The sequence below is a fragment of the Myodes glareolus genome, chromosome 9 (genome assembly GCF_982192425.1).
Source record: "Myodes glareolus chromosome 9, mMyoGla1.1, whole genome shotgun sequence".
Taxonomy (NCBI): Eukaryota; Metazoa; Chordata; class Mammalia; order Rodentia; family Cricetidae; genus Myodes; species Myodes glareolus.
The window spans coordinates 6,006,596-6,032,615 of NC_142034.1; the positions used below are offsets into that span (position 1 = coordinate 6,006,596).

The following is a 26,020-nucleotide window of genomic DNA, read 5'->3' on the forward strand; positions in this document are numbered from 1 at the left end:
TCTAGCCCCGCCCTCTGAAGTCTAGCCCCACCCTCTCTCCACATCCAGATTCTTTTTGTTGTTTTGTTTTATTTATTTAATTTGAGACAGGGTCTCACTATGTATCTCTGTCTTTCCTGGGTCTTGCTATGTAGCTCTTGCGTCCTTCTCCCGAGTGCTGGGGTTAAAGGTGTGTGTCTCTACTCCCAGGCCACCTCCAGATTCCTAGTCACATCTGCAAAGTCTCTTCTGCACAGACCGTATCATGTTCAACTGCGGGATACTGGGACTGTGGTGGGGACATTTTTAGGGGCCAGGGTTTCGCTAACCACAGCTAGAAATGGAAATAATGTAGTAACCCTGTCCTCACTTGGCTCCAGAACCTTCTTTCCCTACTCCTCCTTCCTCTGGTTTTACCCAAACAAACACAAACCAAGGCCTTGCTTTTCCCTCAAAATAAGAATTTATGTTGAGTAGAGCTAGAACCAATCTTGCTGAGACTGAGATCCAGTCCAGAGAAAAATTGGTTTCTATTTCTGAAAATTACCCAAGAGGAAGGAACTGGCATCTTTGCTAAACATAGTACTGACAGGCTTGCAGAACCCCAACTTTTCACCTGAAGAAGGGGCTGGAAACAGCCCAGCCATTCCATTCTCAGCCTGGCACAATTCCCCAACTCTGCTTTGCAGGTTCACCCATGAGCACTGCCTGCCACCTCCCTCCCGCCCCGCCCCTAGGCACCAACGGAACTCGGGAACTCCGAGGCTTTGCTGCCACATCTGTGTGACTTGGAAGCCCAGCTGCTCTGTTCTGTGACAAAACTGGACCAGGCTGACCAGACTGCCAGCCACAGACTCTGAGAAGAGTCACACAGTGGCAACCTTCCTTGGACTCCCTCTGACATCACCTTCCATTTGGGCTTGAAGTGGGCTGCCGCCTGGCCTTTGACCAACCCCACATCCTGGATGCAAGCAGGAATCCTAGTCTGCCAACCTTACCTCCTGAGGAAAGAGAAGCTATGTCAGCCCCCCGACTCAGGCAGGTCCTAGAAGTGGGGGGCTGGAAGCAGGACCAGCTCCCCTGCAGTCAGGGAAGGAAAGAGGACTGCTTCCACGGCCCCGCAACCCAGGATAGAGCTTGGAGGCTGAGGGGTGGGTGTGTGCACGGTTTTCCCCGTGCTTTACGTTTTGAAATGTTTTCTACTTCCACATTTCTCAAAATGTGTCCTTGGGTGTTTCCCAAAGCAAACAGACAGACAGGGGTTGGCCCTGATCTGTGAGACAGTGACTTTGTACTAATTGTCTGGGGTTGTGTCCACCTACCTGAGGGTGGACAGACACGCACAGGATACTCTGGGGATGCTGCCCTAAGGGCATACCCCTCTTTTACCCAAACTTGCACCTGCTCAGGCTTCCTCTGGGAGGTCAAATCATTGAGAACTAGGGGTGAAAGAGGGGGAGGGAGGCAGATCCCCTGATTCGCCAAGCTGGAGAAGACACGCAGCCAGGAGCAAGGCTTGCCTACTCCTCGCTTGCTCGTTATCAACGTCCCGAAAATAGAACAGCCCTTCCCTGGAGGCTCAGTTCCTGAAGGTCAAAGCCTCAAATTCTTTGCAGACACAAGCCTAGTAATTTAAGTAACGATTATGCGGGTGAGCCGGACAGCAGGGCACTGGACAAGAGAAGGATGCCTTCGGCTCACCCCACGCAGGGTGGCTGAGGCGGTTTCATGCACCCGAGCACAGCATGACCCTGCATGGCTGCGACAGGAGGGCCAGTCCCCAAAGATGGAGTTCCTTGTTCCCTTCGCTCATTACCCTGACATCCTGGCCGCAGGGACGTGACTGGCATCTGAGCACGAGTTGAGATGTCACTGCTCCTTCAGGGCACCGTCTGTCAGATGATCCCAGCCGCTTCCTCTGGCCCTGTTTCAGAGCTGAGTGTGGTCAGCAAGGGATCACCCGCCTAGGTGCTGAGGAGTTCAGCGCCCTCTTCCTGCTTTCTTCTCCTTCCTTCCTTTCTTTCTCTTCCTTTTGTTTCTCTCCCTATAAAAAACATTATTACTTTTTACTTTATTTTTTTTTAAGATAAGGCCCCCGTGTAGCCCAGGATGACCTTGAATTCCTTCCTTCACTAGGCTCACAAGCAGGTTCTCCCCCCAGTCCCCGCCGTGGCTGGCCCTTGTTTCACTGTGTCTGTGGTAGGCATGGCTTGTGGACAGGTAGATGTGCTCAGAGAGGCAATGTGTGTGGAGGTCAGGGGTTAGCACTTTGGTTTTTTTTTTAATATTTATTTATTTATTTATTTATTATGCAATATTCTTTCTGCATATATACCTGCAGGCTAGAAAAGGACATCAGACCTCATTACAGATGGTCACGAGCCACCATGTGGTTTCTGGGAATTGAACTCAGGACCTTTGGAAGAGCAGGCCATGCTCTTAACCGCTGAGCCATCTCTCCAGCCCAACACTTTGTTTTTTGAGACAGGGTCCCCCACTGAACCTAGAGTTCACTGTTTTGGCTAGCCAGGCGGGCCAGCGAGCCCTCAGAATTGGCCTGCCTCCATCCTCCCAGCACCAGGGTCACAGGCCACCGCGCCCCAGCTTTTTTGTGAAATATAAACTCAGGAGCTCATGTGTGCAAAGCACTTTATCCCGAGTCATCTCTGTAACCCCTTTGTTTTGAGGCAAAGGTATAACACAGCCCAGGCTGGCCTCAAACTCACTGTAGCCAAGGATAGCTTAGAATTCTTACCTTCCTACTTTCACTTCCCAGATGCTAGGGTCAGGCGTGCACCGCCACAGCCAACTGGAATTTTTATTTTTATTTTATTTATTGTATTGAGAAAAGGTCCCACTGAGTAGCCTTGTCTGGCCTGTAACTCACTGTGTAGACCACACTGGCTTCAGACTCTTAAGAGTCTGCCTGCCTCTGTCTCCAGAGTGTTGAGACTAAAAACCTGTGACACCATGCCTGGCTGGGATTTTGATCTTTACTGTCTCTTGTTTCAGTTTCAAGGTTTGTAGATTGATTGATTTGTAATATGTCTTTACAATTTAAAAAAATGAGATTTTTTTTTGCATGATGGGATTGATTTTAAAGTTTGGTGGATGCTAGGCAAGCACTCAACCACTGAGTTAAAAATATGTATATTTTAAATATACAAAAAAAAAAAAGGTCGAGAGTGCTCTAAAAAGTCGAGGAGCTTGGAGACAGTGTCCTCTGTCAGTCAACACGGTCTGGTATTACAAGAGAGATGGGCTCTGAACAAGGCTGGGAGGGCTATTGGGAGAACCCTAAAGTGGGAAGACCCACCCACAATGGGTGGCACCATTCCCTGGCACAGTCCTGGAGCTGAGGCACAGACATTCACAAGCTGCTCCTTCCCTGCCGCCAGCTCCTGCTACTGCCAGTTCTGGACGAAGGACTGTAGCCTTGAACTGGGAGCTCTGGGCTCTTCCCTCCTTCAGGCGCCTTTGGCACAGGATTTCATCCCAGCAGCGGAAGTGGAGCGCGAGACTGGAAGCGTATACCTTTCATTTGTCTCCGTAAACTTGTCAGCAAGGTTCTTCAAACTGCAGGGCAAGACTGGCCTCTCCTGTTTGTGCTGCTCTGGCAGACGCAGCAAGGTCCCCCAGGGGAAGGGGTGCTTCTGGATACAGAGCCCCTTACAGAGATGTCGGCATTCTGGAGGGACACTTTCCCACCCTACGCCTCCCCTGGCTTCACAGGCTGAGAGTCCCTGAGGGACAGATGAACCAACTTGGTACACAGTTCAAAAGACAAATCAGTCTTCCTGACTTAGCATGGCTAGAAAAGCGTCCCCGCATCAGAGCTGGGCATTTGCAGATAAGCACAAAGATTTTTAGGTCGAGTTCCTATTGCTCTGGGATCCCAGACCAAGAACAAGCCTCTAAATGGGGCATGGTGCCTCGTCCTTCAATCGCAGGACTAGGGAGACAGAGGCAGGCATATCCAAGGCTACACAGGGAAACCCTGTCTTGAAACACACACACACACACACACACACACACACACACACACACACACACACAGCGGGGACGGGGAGAGTTAGACTCTACAACAAGAAGAAAGCACACCATAACTGCCAAGGATGATGAGCACAGGGTCAGCTCAGCCTCCTTTGAGCTCTTGGCAGGCGGCAGCGCTATTCTTATGGGAGGACATGCTGAGCCCTCGTAAGTAAATCTGCCATCTGTCCCCAAAGCTCGCAGAGGCACGGGACTTGGGAAAGAAGGAGCAGAAGCCAGGAGCCACGGTGACCTAGGGATGCTGAGGAGTGTGCTGGCCTCCCTAATTTTAGGAACCTCGACTGTATGCCCACCCGAGACTGTGAAGAGCAGGTGTCTAAGTTCCTGTCCACACCGGGACGGAGGAAACAGCTAACTGAGGTAAGAGCCCATGCTATGCAAGCGTGAGGGGCTGAGTTTGAATCCCTGGTCCCTACATAGAAATGTCAATATGTGTGTGTGCCTGTAACCCCAGTGTTGGGGTGCAGACAAGAGCAGGGCTGGAGCGGCCAGCCCAGCCCAGCAAGACTGAGCGTTCCAGGTTCAGCTAGAGACCTTGTTCCAACGCGGGGAAGTGGAGAGCAACAGATCAGGAGCCCAACGTCCTCCTTTGGCCTCTGTGGATCTTCACATGTGTGCACATACATGCCAGCAATAAAAGGAAACCATGAGTGTGGGCTACCAATCACTTGAGAAAATATCCTCTGTTTCATTCTGCTCCCCCCCCCCCAAAACTCCAGCAGGCTACCATTATGCTAAATCTCCAACCCCTGGCCTTGTTTTTAAGACAGAATCTTGCCCAGACTGGTCTGGAATCTTCCCTCAGCCTCCTGAGAGCCAGGACTACAAACATTCATCTCCAGGTTTTAAAATGAGGGATCCATCTTCTGTGAGTTGAAGGCTACCCTGGGCTATCGAACAAGTTCCAACGTCAGCCAGTGCTCCACAATAAGACCTTGTCTCAAAAGAAAAAAATAATACGTACATACATACATACATACATACATGATCAGAGGTGCCGTTAAAGGCAGACAGAGGCTGGAGAATGACTGAGTGGTGACAGCTACCTAGCGTGCCAAATTGATGGATAGTAAACCCCAAAACCGTGCTCAGCTGCGGCTCCAGAGATTTGGCCGGACTGGGGCAGTGAAGGAATGAAGAAAGGACAAACACATCGGCCCAGGAAAGCTGTGGAAGGGGCTCGGTGTTTGGGAACACACGGTGCAGCTCTGGTTGGGGCAGGAACACGCAGTCTGCTGACTTCTCCAGATGCTTTCTCTCTTGCTAATTACACGGAGGCCAGTGGCTCTTCCTGCAGCTCTTTGCAGAGCCTTCTCCCCCCTCTGTCAGCAGAGGGAGGTGGCAACCAGCCCAGAAGCAGGCATTGTTTGGAGGGACTTTCTTGGTCCAGAAAGTGGTGCCATGTAGCCCAGACTGACCTCAAACTGGCTGTGTTGCTGAAGATAACCCTGAACTTCTGGCTCTGCTGTGTCCGTGTCCCAAGTGCTGGGCTTACACGGGTGGGCCACCATGCTTGGTGTATGCACTAGTGGAGATGGAACCCAGGGTTCTGTGCATGCTGGGTAAGCACACTGTCAATGAGCAACGTCCTCTCCCCAGTCATAAACTTTATGGATTTGTTTACTGATTTATGTTTGGTTTTATGAGACAAAGTTTCACACTATAGCCCAAGCTGACCTCATACTGATGCAGTTCTCCTGACCCAATCTCTCAGTCTGGGATTGAGGGCATGAGGCGCCACATCTGGCTTTTTGTTTTATTTTATTTACTGTATTAACAGGGCTGGAGAGATGGCTCAGCCGTCAAAAGCACTGGCTGCTCTTCTGGAGAACCAGGGTTTGATTCCCATTGTCCACTTGGCACAACCGTATGTAAATCCAGATCTAGGTAATCGAGCTCTAGGGTCACCCAACATTCTCTTATGGCCTCTGTAGGCACAACACCCCCCGCCCCAACACACACACAATTAAAAAAAAGCCAGCAGTCCGGCAGTGGTGGTGCAAGCCTTTAATCCCAGCACTCAGAGGCAGGGGCAGGTGGATCTTCGTGAGTTTGAGGCCAGCCTGGTCTACAGAAAGCGTTCCAGGATAGCCAGGGCTACAGAGAGAAACCCTATCTTGAAAAGAAAATGAGAAAAAAAAATCTTTTAAAAATAAGGAAACTTTAGAACCCAGCCTTGGACTGGGCTGTAGCTCTATGGTGGAACGCGTGCCTGGAATGCCTAATGCTGGCTTCTGCCTCCATTATTCTGTTCTTTTATTCCTCCCTATAATAATGGCAGGAGGGAAAGGGAAGGTGTTGAGGGGAGGGGCTTCTTCATTTGAGGACTCTCGCCCAAAGGCTTGGCCATTCCAGTGCTAAGAAAACCACAGGGGTATTTGGCCTGTGCCATCCCTTCAGGGAAGCTGTTCCCTGGAGCCAAAGAGGCAGGCTGGGTCCACCCAGATGGCAGCGGAGGTCATTGCACCTGACGTCTGAAGTAGGCAGCACGTTGAAGTCACCTGCGCTGGGCTCTGCCTTCTGAAATTGTGACTTACCTGCCCCAAATTGTTTTCAAAGGTCACCAGAGTGACCAGAGAAAAACAACCACAACAAAACCAGAGATGTCCTAAATTGAATAAAGAACAAGACCACACAGCGCCAGGCAGATGGAACACCACCGCGCCTTTCCCTAGGGCGCCGCGATCTCAAACTGTCGCAAGCCTCTGGCCACACTGCTCCTGGCACAGGGTGGACAGCTCCTTCTCCTCAGGGTCTTTCCTGTCCCAAAGCATTCTTCACTCGGCCCAACCTGCTCTTCAGGCCAGTGCAGGTGCGTGGAGACAACACTGGCTTTCTTCTCCCCAGTCCGTATAAAAGTTTCCTTAGCTCTCGGTTCAACAGGCCATGTCCTGACTTCTAGCGAGCCCCGATGCTGCGGGTTGGAAAGGCTTGTCTGAAGTTTGATGCTTTTTCTGGCTAGCATTTTTAATTAGCTTATATTAGTTATACACAATAATGGATTTCATTTTAATATTTTCATTCAGGTATGTGATGTATTTGGGACATAGTCACCCCCATTACCCTTTCTTGTCCCCTATTTCCCATGGTCCCCTTCCTTGTCTCAACTGGTTCCCTTAATTCCCTTTCTATCCAACCCCTCCACCAAGCAGTGTGTGTGTGGTGTGTGTATGGTGTGTGTGTGTGGTGTGTGTATGTGTGGTGTGTGTAGTGTGGTGTTTGTGTGTGTGTGGTGTGGTGTTTGTGTGTGTGGTGTGGTGTTTGTGTGTGTCGTGTATGTGTGTGTGTGTGTTTGGGGTGCATCCCATAGAGAGTTTGTTGCAAAGATCAGAGGGCAATTTTTAGGGAGTCCTGAGGATTGAACTCAATTTTCCAGGTCTGGCAGCAAGCACCTTCACCCACTAAGTCTTATTACTGAACCCTGACTAACTTTAAAATAAAAACAAAAACAAACTGTGTGTTCCTTTTTTTTAATTTACTTTTTACTTTATTTTATGTATATGCGTTTTTTGTTTTGTTTTGTTTTTTCCCTAAGACAGGGTTTCTCTATAGCTTTGGAGCCTGTCCTGGAACTAGCTCTTGTAGACCAGGCTGTCCACGAACTCACAGAGATCCGCTGGGGTTAAAGGCGTGCACTGCCACCACCGCCAGCTATGTGGGTGTTTTCTCCGAGTGTATTATTGCATCACATTCATGCCTAGTGTTCAAGGAGACCAGAGAGGGAGTCGAATCCCCTGGAACTGGAGTTATAGATGGCTGTGAGCCAACATGTGGGGGCTGGGAATTGAACCTGAGTGTTTTGGAAAAACAGCCATTTCTCTTAACCACTGAGCCATCTCTCTAGCCCTGACTAGCATTTTGTCTTATTTGTTTTATTTATTTATTTATTTATTTATTTATTTATTTATTTATTTATTTATTTATTTTGAGAGAGAGTTTCTTTATATAGCTGTGGCTGTCCTGGAACTCACTCTTTAGTCCAGGCTAGCCTCAAACTCAGAGATCCCCCTGCCTCTGCAAATGCTGGGATTAAAGCCACCTCCACTGGGCTCTGGCTAGCATTTTCAACAGCCCAATAAGCCATTTTTATTTCGGTGACCCTTTAGTTTCAAGAGCATTGTTTTAACATTAGATTCTGCCATGAAGACAGAACCACCAGTGTGCCACCAAAGGACAACCCAATGTTGTTTGTGGTGCAAAGCAGGGACACCAGACCAGGACGCAGCTGCTTCTCTGACTGCCACTTAGAACCCTCCGATAATGCGGAACGCAACAGTGGGTTCCCCATCACTCCGAAGTGATGTAACCCGCATTGTTAACTGTAACCAGCCCCAGAATGTAACCCGCATTGTTAACTGTAACCAGCCCCAGAATGTAACCCGCATTGTTAACTGTAACCAGCCCCAGAAACAAACCAGGCATAGTTCAGGAATGACACACGCTATGACACACGCTATTGCAATCTCTCCCACTTCCTCCCAGACACCAGCATGAAACACAGGCACGGTGACAAAGCTGGCTGCCACCCACACTACAAAAAACGGGGGTACCCTGTCCTACTCTAAGAAAGTGGGGGTGGGGCGACCACCCAGCTCCAAGTAGAGTGGTCCTGGTTCTGTCGCCCTTAACATCGTTAGCCCGAGAGCTTTCATCAATTAACAAAGCTAAATTATCCCCATTTCCCTGTTGTACAGTGATACGATTTGGAACTGGCTTTTTCTTAATGTCTAATTGGTATTTAATTACTAGGGGATCCTGCTTGCCCTTGTGTGTGAAATGGAATCGTACGTTCCTACCATGAGGCCCTTACTCTGCTGGCTGGCGAACTGTCAACCCTGGATTGTCCTGATTTTTTTTTGTTTTGTGTTGGTTGGTTGGTTGGTTGGTTGGTTGGTTGGTTTTCCATGTCTGCACACTGTGTTTGTGACATGGTCAGATTTCTTTGTGTGCCCATATGTGGGTGCAGGTGTGTGGGTGCGTGGCATGCATAGATAGGTCCTCCTATATATAGGTCCTCTGGTACCTTATAGATTTTTGGGACCTTTCTCTCTCTCTCTCTCTCTCTCTCTCTCTCTCTCTCTCTCTCTCTCTCTTTCTCTTTGTTTGTTTTTTCGAGACAGGGTTTTGCTGTAGTTTTAGAGCCTGTCCTGGAACTAGCTCTTACAGACCAGGCTGGCCTCAAATTCACAGAGATCCGCCTGCCTCTGCCTCCCGAGTGCTGGGATTAAAGGCGTGCGCCACCACCACCCAGCTAGCCTGGAATTTCAAGTACCCAAGATAGCTGTGTGCTTCCAAGGAGCTGCATGTCCCCACCTCCCCTCTCACTGTCACTGGGATGTGTGACAGGTGTGTCCCCACCTCCCCCCTCACTGTCACGGCAGTTACAGGTGTGTACCACTGCACGCAACCTTTGACTTGAGTTCTGGGTACTCTGTCAGGTCCTTGCTCTTGTGACACACACACTTTCCCAGGGTCTCACGTAATCCAGCTGCCCTTGAACTCACGGCTTCGCTGAGGATGATCTTGAAGTTCTTGTTCTGACCCTCCTGCCTCCAGGTCCCGGGTTCTGGAGTCGCTGGCAGGCTAGGCAAGCACCCTAACCCCTGAGGCGTGCCACCTCTGTCGGAGCTTGGCGAGCCCGGCTGCATTTCCATGGTGGCTGTGATAGCAGGGAGGAATCACAGGAAGAGGAGGACAGGAAGGAGCGAGCACCGGGAGGTGGGAAGTGGAGGGAGGCACGCAGGGTGCGCTTATGTGAGCTGAAATATGAGTCAGCACTGTGCTCGCGTTGGAACTTGAACCCAAGCTGGGAGGTGGTGGCGCACGCCTTTAATCCCAGCATCGGGAGGCAGAGGCAGGCGCATCTCGTTGAGTTTGAGGCCAGCCTGGTCTAGTGAGACCCTGTCTCAAAAGCCACAACATAAAACACCTTGAAGCTGTGTTGTCTAACCTGTACATGTTCTTTAAGTGTACTGGCCTAAGGCAACATTACTTCTCTCTCTCCGTGCGTGGGCTGTGGGTTGACAGGGCACAGCCGAGTGCTCTTACTTGGGGGTGTCCTGTGGCTGCAATGTTCCTGGGCCTGAGCATCTGGTATGGCTCCCTGACACAGTCAGAGTAGATTCTGACTGCTAGCAGGGAGTTCAGACAGGTGGTCCTTCCATGTGAAGCTACAGCTGGGTTCCCAGACAGAATGCCAAGGGACGAGTCAGAAGTCACGGGACATCTCTCACCCCAGCCTTGTGTCCCAGAACATCACTTCGGCTGCACTGCGTTTGTCAATCAAGGAACTAAAGTCGTTGGCCCAGCTTCCAGGGATAGAAAAAGGGTTCTTCTTCCTGTGAGGAGCAGAGGGGGTGGGGGCCGGGAAAGAAGGCACTGATGGTGATGCCTTAGGAGATGTCCATTGTAGTGGGTAAGAACGGGGCCAACTGTAGGGACCTGGCTTGTAGGTTACAAACACATTCCTTCCAGTGCGTTCCAATGTGCATCTCACAGTGTGATGACCGGTGTCCAGCCTTGGTCTTGGTGCTACAGCTGCGATCTATCTCACAGGACAATATTTATCTGTAACCCCATCTCACCCCTGGAGGCGGCTGATTTTCCGTTTAGCTGTTTTGTTTGAGACAGCTCACCATGCAGCTGGTTAATTTTTCTGTCAACTTGAAGAGGGAACCTCAACTGAGAAAATCAGATTGGCCTGGGGCTCTGTGGGAGGGTCTGGCCCACCGTGAATGGTGCCACCCCTGAGCAGGCAGTCCATGATGGTATAAGAGAGGCAGCTGACCATTTGGGCATGGAACAAGAAGCAAATCAGAACACCCTGCATACTGTGTGTGTGTGTGTGTGTGCGCGCATTCACACACACAGAGAACCACATCGGTCACCCTCCTCAATTGCTCCCCACCTTTGTTTTGCGGCAGGGTCTCTCACTGAACTTGGAACGTACTGTTTGGACTGATGTGGGAACAGTGGCTGAGAAAGTTCCCAGGATCCTCCCCTCTGCTTCCCCAGCACTGGGGTTATAGACACACAACTCTGGGCTGGCATTCTCTGTCTCTGTCTGTCAATTGTAAGTTTTCAGAGGATCAAGTTCAGGCCCTCATGCTTGCTTGCCTTGTGAGCACTGTAGTGACCAGGAGTCTCCTCGGCCCCCTTCTCTCTCAATATTATTAAAGGCATTTTTGGAGCTCTGGTTTGACTCTGTGGCTTAGGAACACACACAGACACACACACACACACTCACACACACACACAGTATCTCGACGGATAGTGTCTTGGAGTTCACACAGCGAAGGCTTTATTTCTTTCCAGTAACTTCCACCGGATGTGGCTGCTCACAACCCCGCTTTCCCAGCAGGCCTCGGGCTCCCTGGAAGCCGCCTCAGTCTGAGTCTACACTGTAGGGTATACGTCTGTTTCAAATTTCAGACTTGTCTCTCATGCCCCCATCTTTCCCCAGCATTGCTAGACCCAAAGGGGATGGGGGTGGGGAAGAGTCCGGCAGCTGGCCCAACAGCTCTCCCACCCCCACCCTATTTCGCGCTTTCCTTATATGGGGTTGAAGCAGGATAGAGAGAAATGGAAAACACATGCTTGGTTGCCGGTGGCGACATTGCTGTTCCCTCTATGGGGTGGGGCGAGGGTTTTTTCCGCTGATCTAGCTCTTTCCTGAGGCCGGCACATGGTTTGCGGTTAGAACCTGACCCTGAGAGTATTCAGCAACATCCTTAGCCTCTACAACTAGTTACTACTGGGAGCTGTCACCCTAAGTGCGACAATCAAAACTGTCTCCAGACAATTTCCAGTGTCCTGATTGAGAATGACCGCTCTACACACTGTCAGGAACAAGTGTGGGTCTCCCAGATAGCCTAAGCAATTCCTGGACTTCATAGTCTTCCTAACACTTGGAGGTGTTGCTGTGAGGGGGATCACAGTCCCCAGTCCTGGAAGCTACACTTCTCTTTAGTGCTAGACCCCAGCCCTGGGGTCCATGGACACAGCATCCATCCCCTATGGGGCAGGGTTGTCCTGGCACTGTATCCCTTGGCTCACCGCTTGCTATGCTGTCTCTGGGCACTTTGCAAACTTGGTTTAGCCCAAGGACAAATCAGCCAGTACTTGAGCAAGTGGACAGCCAACTAGAGCGCAGGTCTTCCCTGTCTACTCACACCCCACACAATGATGCCCTTTGTCCCCAACTCTCCAAACCCTTCACCTGGTTTCAATAAAAAGCAAAACAAAGCAAAATAACAGCCAAGCCCTTAGAAAGGAGGCATGATCACAGACACCTGTTCTCCTCTCAAGAGCCGCCTTGTGTAGTAACACAAGCTCCCTCAAGTCAGGCCAAATGTCCCATGTGAAAGACACCATCTTCGCCGGGCGGTGGTGGCACATGCCTTTAATCCCAGCACTCAGGAGGCAGAGGCAGGCGGATCTCTGTGAGTTCCAGGCCAGCCTGGTCTATAAGAGCTAGTTCCAGGGCAGGTTCCAAAGCTAAAGCTACAGAGAAACCCTGTCTTGAAAAACCAAAAAAAGAAAAGAAAAGAAAAGAAAAAGACACCATCCTTCTGTCCTTGCCTGGACTGTCCGTGTTTCATACACAAACCACAAATTCCAGGGTCCTCACTGCAGTGCAGGGTCTTCAAATGGGTTCATTTTCTCTGCCAGTCACAACACACACACACACACACACACACACACACACACAAAGGAAGAAAGAAAAAGAAAAGAAAAAACTAACACTTTTTTTTACTAACATTTAAATCTTTATTTTTGGCTTCTTGAGACAAGGTTGACCTGGGTAGACCCGGCTGACTTTTAACTCACAGAGATCCACCTGCCTCTGCCCTATGACTTTTCTTAATTTTTCAACCTTGTAAGTCCTTTGAAGAATGCAGCAGATGGCTGGACATAGCCACCATAAAGACCGGAGAAGCCACGCCCCTGTCTCAGGGCTGTGCTGTCCTCCTACAGGGCTTAAAGAATTTAATATACCCACTCAATCTGCATCTCTCTGGCTTGGACTGAAATTCTCAGACTTTCCCTGGATGAATGATGGTCTTCAGGGGAAGGAACCACCTCGGGCTATTGGCTATCAGGGTTTATCCCCTGCCATCACAGGTCCAGAGATATCACTGTCATTTGTGTCCTTTGATTCTAATTACCATGCACCTGTATCTCCTTGAACCTGACCCACTTGGCACACTTAGGCAAAGAGCCTTGTGACTTCTGTATTGTTTGCTTTATGCCTTATCATGGCTTATCTCCTGTATCTTTGCCTATCCACCTTGGTGGGCCTGGACTCCCCCCTCACTCCATATATATGTGTGTGTGTGTGTGTGTGCGTGTGTGTACACACACACACACACACAGTACACACACACGCACACACACACACGCACACACACACAGTGTTCTGCCTGCATGTGTGCCTGCACACCAGAACAGGACACCAGATCTCATTACAGATGGCTGTGAGCCACCATGTGGTTTCTGGGAATTGAACTCAGGACCTCTGGAAGAGCAGTCAGTGCTCTAAATCCCCGGCCATCTCTCCAGTCCTCCATATTTTTTTCCCCAAGAGAGTGTTTCTCTGTGTCTTTGGAGCCTGTGGGGGAACTCACTCTGTAGAGCAGGCTGGCCTCGAGCTCATAGAGATCCATCTGCCTTTGCCTCCCGAGTGCTGGAATTAAAGGCATGCGCCACCACCGCCCAGCTCCTCACTCCATTTTTTGCTCTGTCTTCCTATCTAAGCAGTGCCGCCGCAAAGGTAGCTGTACATCATGGAAACTGCTCTTGTTTGACAGGAGTGTCTGCCATGCACACAGAAGACCCTAGAAGGTTTCTACTGAACAAAGTCTTCAGGTATTTGGAGCTGGTGGAATGACCACGAAGCCCCCCACTAGGAGCCATCAAAGTCCCACGTGCACAAGAGGCCTCTGTCCTCCCAAGGACACTGCTCTTGTATTTCCGTTTCAGCTTTTCCAGAGGCCGCCACAGCAGCTGCTCCCCACCACTGTCCTTGCTGATGCTGGAGGGTCACTCCTAGCGTGCTTGGCTCAGCTGCCTGGTGTTCGGCCCTCATCCCCAGCAGGGTTTTTGGTATCCTATAGAGAGAATCAGCATAGAGATCCAAGTTAGTGTTATTTTTAGAAATAAAGATCACCAGACCTCAGCTTCCAGAGACCTATTCAGAGGATGGAAAAGGAGAAGGTATCCTGTTTTTCTTATTTTCAAATTGGTGTGAGGCAAAAGTCAGAAATGTGTTGGGCTGGGGCGTCAGCACAGTGAAGCTTGGACCTAGACTGCACACATGTGACCTGGGCACCAGCTCATCCCTGCAGGGAGTTGAGTGTGAAAGGGTCTCATTTGCTGCATTTGTTACAACTGATGTTTTTCCCAACCGTCCACCTTGGTGGCAGGACTCAATAGCCCTAAACCCACAGTTCTTGGCTTGTTCTATCCGATTCTTGGCTGGTACCTCAGGCCACTTGGATATGTCTATTCTTTATCTTTCAGCTTTTAAAACAGAGAAAAATGGCTTTCCATTCTTATGCCCAAATCCGCAAAGTACTCGCAAAAAGCCAACAAGGAGACCGAGTCCTGTATGTAAAAGCAAAGAGCCTTTATTGTAATAAAGGGAGAGCCCCAAGCTCAATTAGAATAGGGTTTTATAGTGGTAAAGGTGGGGGTGAGGTGTTACAAGGGAGAGGGTCCCTTTGTTTGTCCCAGCCGCCTGGCTAGCTTACACCTGAAATAACCACACAGAAACTGTATTAATTAAAACACTGCTCGGCCCATTGACTCTAGTTTCTTATTGACTAATTCTTACATCTTAATTTAACCCATTTCTATTAACCTGTGCATTGCCACATGACTGTGGCTTACCGGCAAGATTCTAACCAGCGTTCGTCTCAGAGAGACGAATCATGGCGGCGTCTCTCTCACTCTGCCCTTCTTCCCAGCATTCAGTTCTGTCTCCTCCACCTACCTAAGTTCTGCCCTATCAGGCCAAAGCAGCTTATTCATTAACAAATGAAAGCAACACATGAACAGAAGAACTTGTTACACCATTTCCCCTTTTCTGTTTAAACAAAAAGCTTTAACTTTAACATAATAAAATTACATATAACAAAACAGTTAACAAGAATTACAGTTACAATATTTATTTGTATCTACTTTATCTTTTATCATAACTGAGGAAAACTATAATAATATCTATTCTTCAACTCCATCAAAGACTCCAGAAGGATATAATATTACCTAAGTAAACAGAAAGTGCATTGTAAGCAACTTCCAAAACTCTAGAATTGACAGAGACATCTCACTGCCTGGACAGTCACCCAAAGTTCTTCTATACCATTGAGGCATCCATCTTCAGCCTACAGGCCCATAGTATCCAGCAAACTTTTCCACGAAGCAGGAAATTTCAAAGACAGTTCAGTCACTTTCTTCTGTGTCCTGCAGAATGTCTCACAGACTCTTTCATGAAGCGGGAACCCCGAAGGACCATTTCACCTTCAGGCAAGTTCAGCAGTCATCTCTCTGTGGGTCCTACATGTCCAGTGAAATAGTCCAGGCAAGAGCAGTTTCTTGCCCAAATGGCTGGCAAACTCGATAAGGAGCCTCTTTGATGTCCATCTTCCTCTTGAAGGAGATTGGTGCTGCCAGGAGCAAACATGTCTCATTGTCGTGAAAAGTCCTAAGTTATTAAAACATTTTAAATGCCATATTCTGCAGTTGTTGAAAGATATGAAGAATACCTATCTACCTGAAATATATCTATGTACATCTAGAAAAGCTAACATGACTACAAATTAGACTACTATAGATAATTACCTATTAACCTATATTTCTTAATTATACATTACATTTTTAAATTATACAATCACAATACCTTAATCAAGAGCAGAAATATATGTGTAACAAGATTGACCTTAAATTTATATCAATAAACCAAGATTTATACCAATGCAAATTATTCATCTCTATATCATATCCCCCTTTAAATATAAAAGAACATTTATAAACAATATTTGGGGATATGGGCTCAGTTTTTTCTCTCCAAACTGCTTTGTGCTGTATGGGGGAGCTATTAATCAGGTCTTTTATGATGTATCCTGTATGCTAAGTTCATCTCAACCGGCAGTTGAGCAAAGTAAGTTTTTGAGGGTGTTCATGGCAATCTTTCAGGAGGCTTTGGTCCGTGAAACCATATTTGCCTGGAGACAATCCACAGGTTCTCATCTTCTGTGAAAACAAAAGAAGAATCTCTTTTCCAAAGCACCATATCCTTAGACCCAAATTCTGAAGTCAGGATACCTTTATAATATGCATGCTGGTTTAGCTTAGCAGCCCATACAATGAAATGTCTCTTTGTACTTAGCTCCTTCACAGTCAAAACATTCAAAGGGAACATAATAATACACAAAATCCAGACTCTTTGTGAATTTTCCATTTTTATATGGCTTCTTTTTCTTTACTTCCTTTAATCTATGATTATCTGTACTCTGTCTCTTTAAAGACTTTACCTTTGGGACTTTCTGGCTGTAGGAACTGGGCAGGACAGAAACCCCAACAAGCAGGCCCTCATATTACAGAATGCTTCCCATGTGGACAACTGCATCCACATAAAGCATGGCAGAGCTTGGGAAGTAATTTTAGACAGAGAAGAATAGAGTAAAGCATGGCTTCTTGGTAGCAGCAATTTCTCGGGTCTACTCTGCTTGCTAGAGGCAAGTGCTCTCATCTAAGAGAGGCTTCCTGACTCAGCTTTAGCTGCAAAACCCTGCAGCTCTTTAAGAGGTTCCCACAAAACACTTAAATGGTGTTGATAAAAGCTGACCCCATGCTTTTTGGTTTTCAGTGATAGCAGGAAAAAAGCTGAGCCATTTTAAAATGCCAGCTTTCTGGGCCATCCTGCCAGTGCAAACTCTGACTCTTTGAGACAGGAGGTCTGGCTACAGAGAGAGAGAGTACCTGAGTATTGTTTGTGGACACACTGTTTCAGCTTGCTTGTCAGCAAGGACCTTGAAATGCCATAGAGTTGTGGCAATAAACATGGCTCTGGCCGGTACCTCTGCCATGAGCCTGGAATTTCATAAAGCTAAGGAATAGGCTGGATCCAGCCGTCAAAGCCACAGATTTAATCCTACCCATATTGCTTAGCAAATTAAAGACTCATGTGATCAGAAAAAGAGAGAGAGATACAGTAAAGAGAGATTCAAAGATAAAAGAAAACCCTCTAAATGTTTTACTGTGTGCTGAAAATATATGCTGGCTTGGGAGAGAAAAGAAAAACGCTAAAGTCCTTAAAATAAAAAAGAAAGATAGTGAGTAATTGAGTGTGGTGGTACAAACCTTTAATCCCAACACTTGGGAGGCAGAGGCAACAGATCTCTGTGAGTTCAAGGACAGCCTGGTCTATAGAGTTTGTCCAGGACAAAGATATACAAAAACCCTGTCTCAAAAAGTAAAAATAAAAGAAATAGAGGTAAAAGTTAAGCCACATAAAGATGGAAAATACACAGAAACTCTGGATATTGTATGTTATTACATACAATTTTTGAATTGTATTGTTTGAATTGTTTGTACTCTTTGAATTGTTTGAATGCTGAGGAAGGAGTAACAGCTGCTAAAAGATATTTGTTTATAAATGATGCTAAATTAATCCAAGATAAGTATTTTGAAAATACCTTGACTTCAAAATTGAAGTCAAAAGGTATGTTACTTTGGAGAAGAGATTTTGCTTTTGTTTCCACAGGAAATGAGAGGCCAGAAGCTTTGGATTCATTCTGAGTTAAGAAAAATCATGTTTGATCAAGAAAGACCACCTGAGAAATCTCCAGTAGGAAGAGATGGCCCAGATATCTGAGTTCTACATCCAGAACAGATTCAAGACTGTTGCCTGAGATGATCAAGACTCACAGAATACTCCAGTCAGGATTTGATCATAATTCAAAATTTTTTTTAGGTTCCCATAAGATTATCAGCACCCCCAACCAGCAGGAAGTAGCGTGGAATACTATGCCCACATTCCCAAATAATGGACTATGAATATTTTCCTTTGTTTAAAAAAAGGGGGGGTGGGAAGTGTTGTGGGACAATTTTGTATTCTGTCAATTATATTTTAAATAAATGCTGATTGGCCAGGCAGGAAGTATAGGCGGGACAATCAGACAGGAAGTAGAGGCAGGTCAATGAGAACAGGAGAATTCTGGGAAGGAGGAAGCCCATTACTACACAGTCCTGTCCAGACACCAAAGAAGCAGGATATGACCTGCCCTGCTGAAAAAGGTACTGAGCCATGTGGCTAACATAGATAAGAATAATGGGTTAATATAAGTTAATAAGAGTTAATAAGAAACCTGAGCTAATGGGCCAATCAGTTTATCATTAATGTAGACTCTCTGTGTGATTTCTTTGCAATCTACCGACTGTGGGAACTGGGCAAGACAGAAACCCAATCAAGCAGGCCCTCATGCTACAGTGAGGAGTCTCTAAGGTTCAGGATTCCTGATTGGATGACATTTGTCTAGGGGTGTCCTGGTGAGTGTGTTTTGGCAGGTGGTCCTATCTACAGTGGTTGAAATGCCAGGCATTTCCTTTGAATGGTCTGTTCTTGGTGGAGGTCGGGTAATCTCAGTTTGTGGTTCTTCCTGCCACCAGGCATTGCTTCAGGGTAAACTACTGAGACTCAGGCCTCTATTTAAATTTATTGATGGCCGAGTCCTACTCTGGCAGGTGATAATGGTTGGAAGTAAAGAACTTTCTTTGGATGACCTGCCCATACTTAGCTTATCATGGCTGGCTCCCTTATTTCCCCCTTCACAAGCACCGATGACAGAACCCAACCTTGGGTCCTGCTTGGCCCTGCTTTTAAGGAGGCATGGAACTACTTAAATTAATAAATCTATTAATTCACAACTCTGGACCTAGTATATTAACAGGCACTATAGTAGTTATCTTGTCCCCATGCCAGGGAGTTTCCCCTTGTCTCAGCCATTTAACCTATTGTGGGCAGGGGGCATGGGATGATGTGTTTCTTTCCACAACAACTTCAAGCTGATATTGGGGTGTTGTTATCCAAGCCCAAGCAGGTTGAAAGGCTAGCCAAAGGTGGGGGGGCATTTAGGCAATGGGGCACTCATCAGATTTTGTTGAAGGACCAGGGAGTGTTCATATCAGCTGGACTGATCTGCACCAGCTTTCAGGAAGTCCAGGGCTCGCTACCATTCAGAGCAGGTTGCAGTCAGCAACTGATGTCTAGATGTGTCTGCCAGCCCTAAGCCTGATTTTGTAGAGAATTAAGCAAATAAGAGCACAGGCTGCTCTTCCAGAGGATGCAGGTTCAGTTCCTAGCACCCACATGGTGGCTCACAATGGTCTATAACTCCAGCTTCAAGGGATCTAAAAAATTAGCCGTCAATTGAAATCTCAAAGACACACACAAGACTCCATAAGATTATGCAATGAGAACAGGAGAATTCTGGGAAGCAGGACGTTTCCTCCGCCACTCCTGCGCAGACCACCGAAGCAGCAACATGTAAGCTGACAGCTGAAAAAGGTACCAAGCCATATGGCTAACATAGATCAGAATAATGGGTTAAGATAAGTCATAAGAACTAATAAGTAGCCTGACCTAATGGGCCAATCAGTTTTATAACTTATAGAGATCTCTGTGTGATTGATTTTCTTATGGAGTCTTGTGTGTGATTTTCCTTGGGAGTTGCCGGCTGTGGGGTACTGGGCAGGACAGAAACCCCAACAAACCGGCCCTCATGTTACAGATGGTGCCCAGACGTGGATAACTGAATCCACAGAAAGCCTGAGAAAACTTGGGAAAGAATAGAGTAAAGCATGTTTTCTTGGTGGCAGCAATTTCTCAGGTCTGCTCTGCTCGCTAGAGGCAAGCAAATGCTCTCATCTAAGAGAGCCTTCCTGACTCAGCTTTAGCTGCAAAACCCTGTAGTTCTTTTAAGAGGTCCTGCCACAAAACACTTAAACTTAAACAGTGTGGATGAAAAGCTGAACGCATGCTTTTCAGTTTTCAGCCATAGCAGGAAAAAAGCTGCGCCATTTTAAAATGCTGGCTTTCTGGGCTGTCCTGATAGGGCAAACTCTGACTCTTTCAGGCAGGCAGTCTGACTGAGTGTGGTCTGTGAGCAGAATTCTGCAGCTTGCTTGCTGGCAAGGACCTTAAAACGCCATAGAGTTTTGGCAATAAAAATGGCTCCAGCGGTACCTCTTCCATGAGGCTGGAAAGCTAAGGAATGGGCTGGGTCTAACTGTCAAAGTCACGGCTTTAAAGGAGAGGATTAATCTTCTCCTTAAAGACTCATGTAGTCAAAAAAGAGAGAGAGATACAGTAAAGAGAGGTTCAAAGATGAAGAAAACCTCTAAATGGTTTACAGTGTGTTAAAAATATATGCAGGCTAAAGGTTAAAGTCATTAAAAATGAAAAAGAAAGAAAGAGAGAAGTTGGGTGTGGTGGTACACACCTTTAATTCCAATGCCTGGAAGGCAGAGGTAGGTTGACCTCTGTGACTTCAAGGGACAGAGGTAGGTTGACCTCTGTGACTTCAAGGTGTGGTAGCACACACCTTTAATCCCAATGCCTGGGAGGCAGAGACAGACAGATCTCTGTGAGTTCAAGGTGTGGTAGCAAACACCTTTAATCCCAGCACTGGGGAGGCAGAGACAGGAGAATCTCTGTGAGTTCAAGGACAGCCTGGTCTACAGAGTTATTCCAGGACAAAGATATACAGAGAACCTGTCTCAAAAAGTAAAAGTAAAAATAAAAGAAATAGAGGTTAAAATAAAGCCGCATAAAGATGGAAAATATACAGAGAATCTTGATATTGTATGCTATTATGCTCTCTTTGAATTGTTTGAATGCTGAGGAAGGAGCAACAGCTGCTAAAAAACTTTTATAATGTTTTTTATATATGCTGCTGAACTAACCCAAGATAGGTATTTTGAAAATAACTTGGCTTCAAAATTGAAGTCAAAAGGTATGTTACTTTGGAGAAGAGATTTTGCTTTTGTTTCCATAGAAAATGAGAGGCTGTGGATTCATTCTGAGTTAAGAAAAATCAGGTTCCATAAAGGAAGACCACCTGAGAAATTTCCGATAGGAACAGATGGCCCAGATGACAGTTCTACGTTCAGAATAGATTCAAGACTGCTGCCTGAGATGATCAAGACTCACAGGATACTCCAGTCAGGACTTGATTATAACTCTAAATTTTCTTTAGGTCCCCATAAGATCATCAGCACCCCCAACCAGCAGGAAGTATCCTGAAATACTACGCCCACATTCCCAACAAATGGACTATGGGTATTTTCCTTTATTTAAAAAAAAGAGGGAAATGGTGTGGGAGAATTGTCTGTATTCTGTCAATCGTATTTTAATAAAACGCTGATTGGCCAGGCAGGCAGTATAGGCGGGAAAGCCAGACAGGAAGCAGGGGTGGAGCAAAGAGACTGAGAGTATTCTGGGAAAACAGGAAGCTCCCTCCGCCATTCCTGCGCAGACCACCAAAGAGGCAGCATGTAACTTGCCCAGCTGAGAAAGGTACGGAGCCATGTGGCTAATGTAGATAAGGATAATGGGGTAACATAAGTTATAAGAGCTAATAAGTAGCCTGACCTAATGGGCCAATCAGTTTATAACCTAATGTAGACTCCGGGTGATTTTCTTTGGGATTTGCCTGCTGTGGGGTACCCGGGCGGGACAGAAACCCCAACAAGCAGACCCCTCATGTTACAGGCTTTTATTTAAAGCCCCCTTTAATTGTTTAATTTGCCTTTAACTAAGATAAGATGTTGGGGTCCGGGGCAATTTGACTCCTCAGTTGCCTTGTTACCTTGTTTGCTACCAAGCCCCGTTTTGGGTGCCAACCAGACGGCCCTGGTGCCAAAGCTGACTGCCTGGAACCCTGCACAGAAGCTGCCCTGGAACCACGGCTGTTAGCTCCTGAAGCACGGTCCGGTGCTGGCGGAGGCTGGAACCATGGCTGTTAGCTCCGAAGCACAGTCCGGTGCTGGCGGAAGGCACTGCAACCCCAGAATTTTCTAAAAGCTTGGGAACCGGGAACCAACAGGAACTCCGAGAGCCGGGAACCACAGGGAACTCTAGAGAGCCGGTTCCCTTTTCCCTGGCTGAGCACTTCACCTGGGAGCCCCACGGGAATCCTTTGATCCTTGCAGGTGAGGCCTTTACTTGCTTGAGGGATTGCTGCTGTGTTGGGAATGCTGAGGCTGCAGGTTCTCAGAACCCCTTCGGGCCATGCCAGCCATGGGTTGTTCATTTCAGGAGCCAATAAGAGACACGTCCTATGCCGCCCCCTGGTGTTCCAACGTTTGAAAATAGTATTTGCTTATTTATTTGCTTAATTTTTGAGGCAGGGTCTCACTGTGAGTGTGGTGGAACATTAGGCAGGAACTGTTTAGCCCAGACTAGCCTCAAACTCACAGCAATTCTACTGCATCTGCTTCCCAAGTGCTGGAGTGACAGGCATAAGCTACCATGCCTGTCTTTCCTTACCCACTTTTTTTTTTTTATTGATGTGGGCGGAACTGGTAACATAGAGGTGAGCCAAGGAATGCCAGCAGTGGCAGAAGCAGCAATAGCGGGCAGAGGACAGCGGATGAATGGCCTGGGCAGAACCGGCAGGAAGCAGGGGTATCCGAGGTGAGAGACAGACAGTGGGTAAGAGTGCACGCTGGAGCTGCACTGTGTGCTGCAGGCCTGACTGCAGGTCCCTAATAGCCATGTCAAGGGGGGATGTGGTCACACATGCACCTACACCCCCACTGCTGTGAGAGAGGTGGAGGCAGGAGGATCGCTGGTGCTTGCTGGCTGCCAGCCCAGCTCCGGGTTCTGTGCGAGACCTTGTCTCAAGAGAATAAGGTAAGGAGTGACTGAGCAAAACACACCCTCTGGCCTCCACCTTCGCACATGGGCACAAGCACCCACACATACAACGGGGGGCAGGGGCCAGAGTTGAAGAAAGAAAGAAGGCTAGGACAGGAAAAAACTGTGTACCCCGAGTCCCTGAAGGAATTGCAGGCGCCGTCAAACCTCAGGGTCCTGACACCCTAGCTCCAAGAGCAGCAGCACAAGAAGGCACTGCCTGATGCCACTCACTGGGCCTGAGAACAAAGAATTACAACCGGGCAGTGGTGGCGCACACCTTTAATCCCAGCACTCAAGAGGCAGAGGTGGGTGAATCTCTGAGTTTGAGGTCATCCTGGTCTACAAGAGCTAGTTCCAGGACAGGCTTCAAAGCCACAGAGAAATCCTGACTCAAAAACAACAAAAACCAAAACCAAACCAAAACAAAAAACACTTGTAACTCCAATTTCAGGGGATCTGATGCCCTCCCTATTCTGCTGTTCTGGCCTCTGTGGGCACCAGGCATGCATGTGACACACAGATATACATACAAGCAAGACACCTATGCACATAAAACAAGTTTTTTTTAACCCAGAAATTAAAAAGACTAATTTTTGTTTGTTTGTTTTCAAGACTGGGTTTCTCTGTGTAGCCCTGGCTGTCCTGGAACTCGCTCTGTAGACCAGGCTGGCCTCAAACACACAGAGATCCGCCTGCTTCTGCCTCCCGAGTGCTGGGATTAAAGGCATGCGCCACCACCGCCCAGCCAGCCAACATTTTAAAAGAAAGATGAGTCCTCCTACAGCAATTAATTTAACCAAGATACCGGCACAGACATGCTCAATGACACAACTAGGTTACTCTGGATCATGCCAATACAACAGTCAACACTAACTACCTCACACACAGACTCCATTTTTGCACAGCTGAGACTGATTGTCCATATCAGGGATCAACAAAGCTTCTCTAGAGACTCAGACAGCAGTGTGGTGGCACCAATCCTAGCGTTTGGGAGGCAGAGGCAGAAAGATTTCTGTGAGTTGGAGGCCAGCCTGCTCTACATAGAAAGTTCCAGGCCAGCCGGGGCTACAGAGTGAGTTCATGTCACAAAAACAATGAAAAGATTTAGATAGTCGCATCTGGAGAGATGGCTCTATGTTTAGGAGCGCTGGCTGTACTTCCAGAGGCTCTGAGCTCGATTCTCAGCTCCCAAACGGGAGTTCATCACAGTTGTCACTGACTTTAGTTTCAGAAGATCTGATGCCCTCTTCTGTCTTCCAAAGAAGCCAGGCACAAACATGGTATGGAGACACGCAAGCAAAACACTCATGCACACACACACAACGCACACATACACACACAAAGTAAAAGTCAGATAGCAAATATTTTAGTATTAGTGGGTCAGACAGCCTTTGTTGCAATTGCTCAACTCTGCTGCTGCCAGCTGAACCTTGTCATATGTGATGTGTAAATGAAGGGTTTGTATGTTCCAAACATGACCATTCACATTCCTAGGCGTGAAGGAGGATTGGAGAAGGAGCGGGTGGGAGGTAGGGCACTTGTCTAGTATGTTCAAGAACACCACACTCTGCAAAGAAAATGACCTTGTAACAGACATGATTTCCCTCCAGAAATCTTCATTGCAGGACATAATTCACTAGTCTATATGCTTAAAATAAAGAATGTCCAAAGAATAAAATCTCTCTATATGTTTTGTTCGAAATTTAATTGGCTGTAACTAGTGATTCACAATTTGAGAGTGTCCTGTCCATGAGGGAGAAAGTGCTAGGCTTAGTGTGGTGGTTCTACACCTTTAATTCCAGTTCTTAGGAGACTGTGACAGGAGGATTTGGAGTTTGAGGCTAACCTGGGCTACTTAACTAATTCAGGGCTAGCCTAAGCCATAGAGAAGAGGAGCCAGACGTGGCATCTTCTGCCCGCCATCCTAGCATTGACGGAGGGTTGTGGGATTTCGATCTCATCAGTCAATGGCTTTTGGGGATCATGAATCCTAGGGTGTATGGTCTTCTCTGCGGACATGACAATTTATAAAATTAGGGGAAGGGTCTTGTGCTCTCTGGATCTCTCGGGGGGTTGGAGCAGAGCCGGTGGCTTGCTGTTGGGGCTCTTCACTGGGCAGCTGGACCAGCTGTGGCATCTAATCCGTTCTGATAAGTGAGTGTTTACCCCTATTTTATACCTGAATAAATTCTTGAGAACCTTTACCCGACTCTCGTGGTATCTTGCTACCAAGGAGCCTGAGGCAGGAGGATGACTGGGACTTCAAGGCCAGCCAGGGTTATAGAAGCCACTTTTGTTATAGGTTTAAAACAGGGGGACTGAATAACACCTCTTCCTCATCATTGCTGTGTTAATTTTTAAACTGACTTCTCCTGTAGCTCCTTTTCCTACCAACACCCCTAGCACACTTTCTACAGTCTGGGGGTGTCTAATGCAGTAGCTCAGCCCAGACAATAACTCCCATGAATTCTATTTAAAATTAAATCTGACTTCAAGTCCCCACAAGTCAGGATTTGTGCTTAAAAGAGTCCAAGGGCAAGCCACGTGGTGATTCACACCTTTAATCCCAGCACTCTGGAGGCAGAGGCAGGCAGATTTCTGTGAGTTTGAGTCCAGGCTGGTCTACAGAGCGGTTCTAGGACATCCAGGGCTACACAGAGAAACCCTGTTGTGAGAGCCTCAGGGATTCCCCTTTCCTGAGCCTCAGGCACCGCCTCTGGTCCTCCATCTTTCTGAGAGGCTCCAGGCACTGGACACAACCCACCTGCCAGGCTATGTTCTCACAGCCTGAGAAGACTCCTCTCTCCCCAGGCTGGGGCACTCAGGGACAATCCAGCTTCTCGCCTCTGTGAAGTTAAGCCTTGATTGAATAATGAAAACCTCCTAAGGGACTCCCAGGTCCCCAGGACGAGTCCCTGTGTGCCCTCTCTGTCTTAAGGCAACGTGCAGGAAAGTAAGAGTCAGCTTCTTTCTAAATGAGGTCACTGTGGCCTTTGTTTACACAGCATTAGATTATGTTCTTGTCTTCACTCTCCCATGAGTCTTTAGAAACCAAGTTTTGGAGGC

At 47.5% G+C, this 26,020-nt stretch overlaps 1 long non-coding RNA gene across 1 annotated transcript; it reads left to right on the forward strand.

The window, feature by feature from the left end:
* LOC146893354 (uncharacterized) lies at positions 1 to 5,659 on the forward strand. The gene is made up of 2 exons (XR_015003903.2): positions 1 to 4,392; positions 4,799 to 5,659. It is a non-coding gene; the product is annotated as an uncharacterized LOC146893354 (long non-coding RNA).
* The last annotated feature ends 20,361 nt before the right edge of the window (positions 5,660 to 26,020 follow it).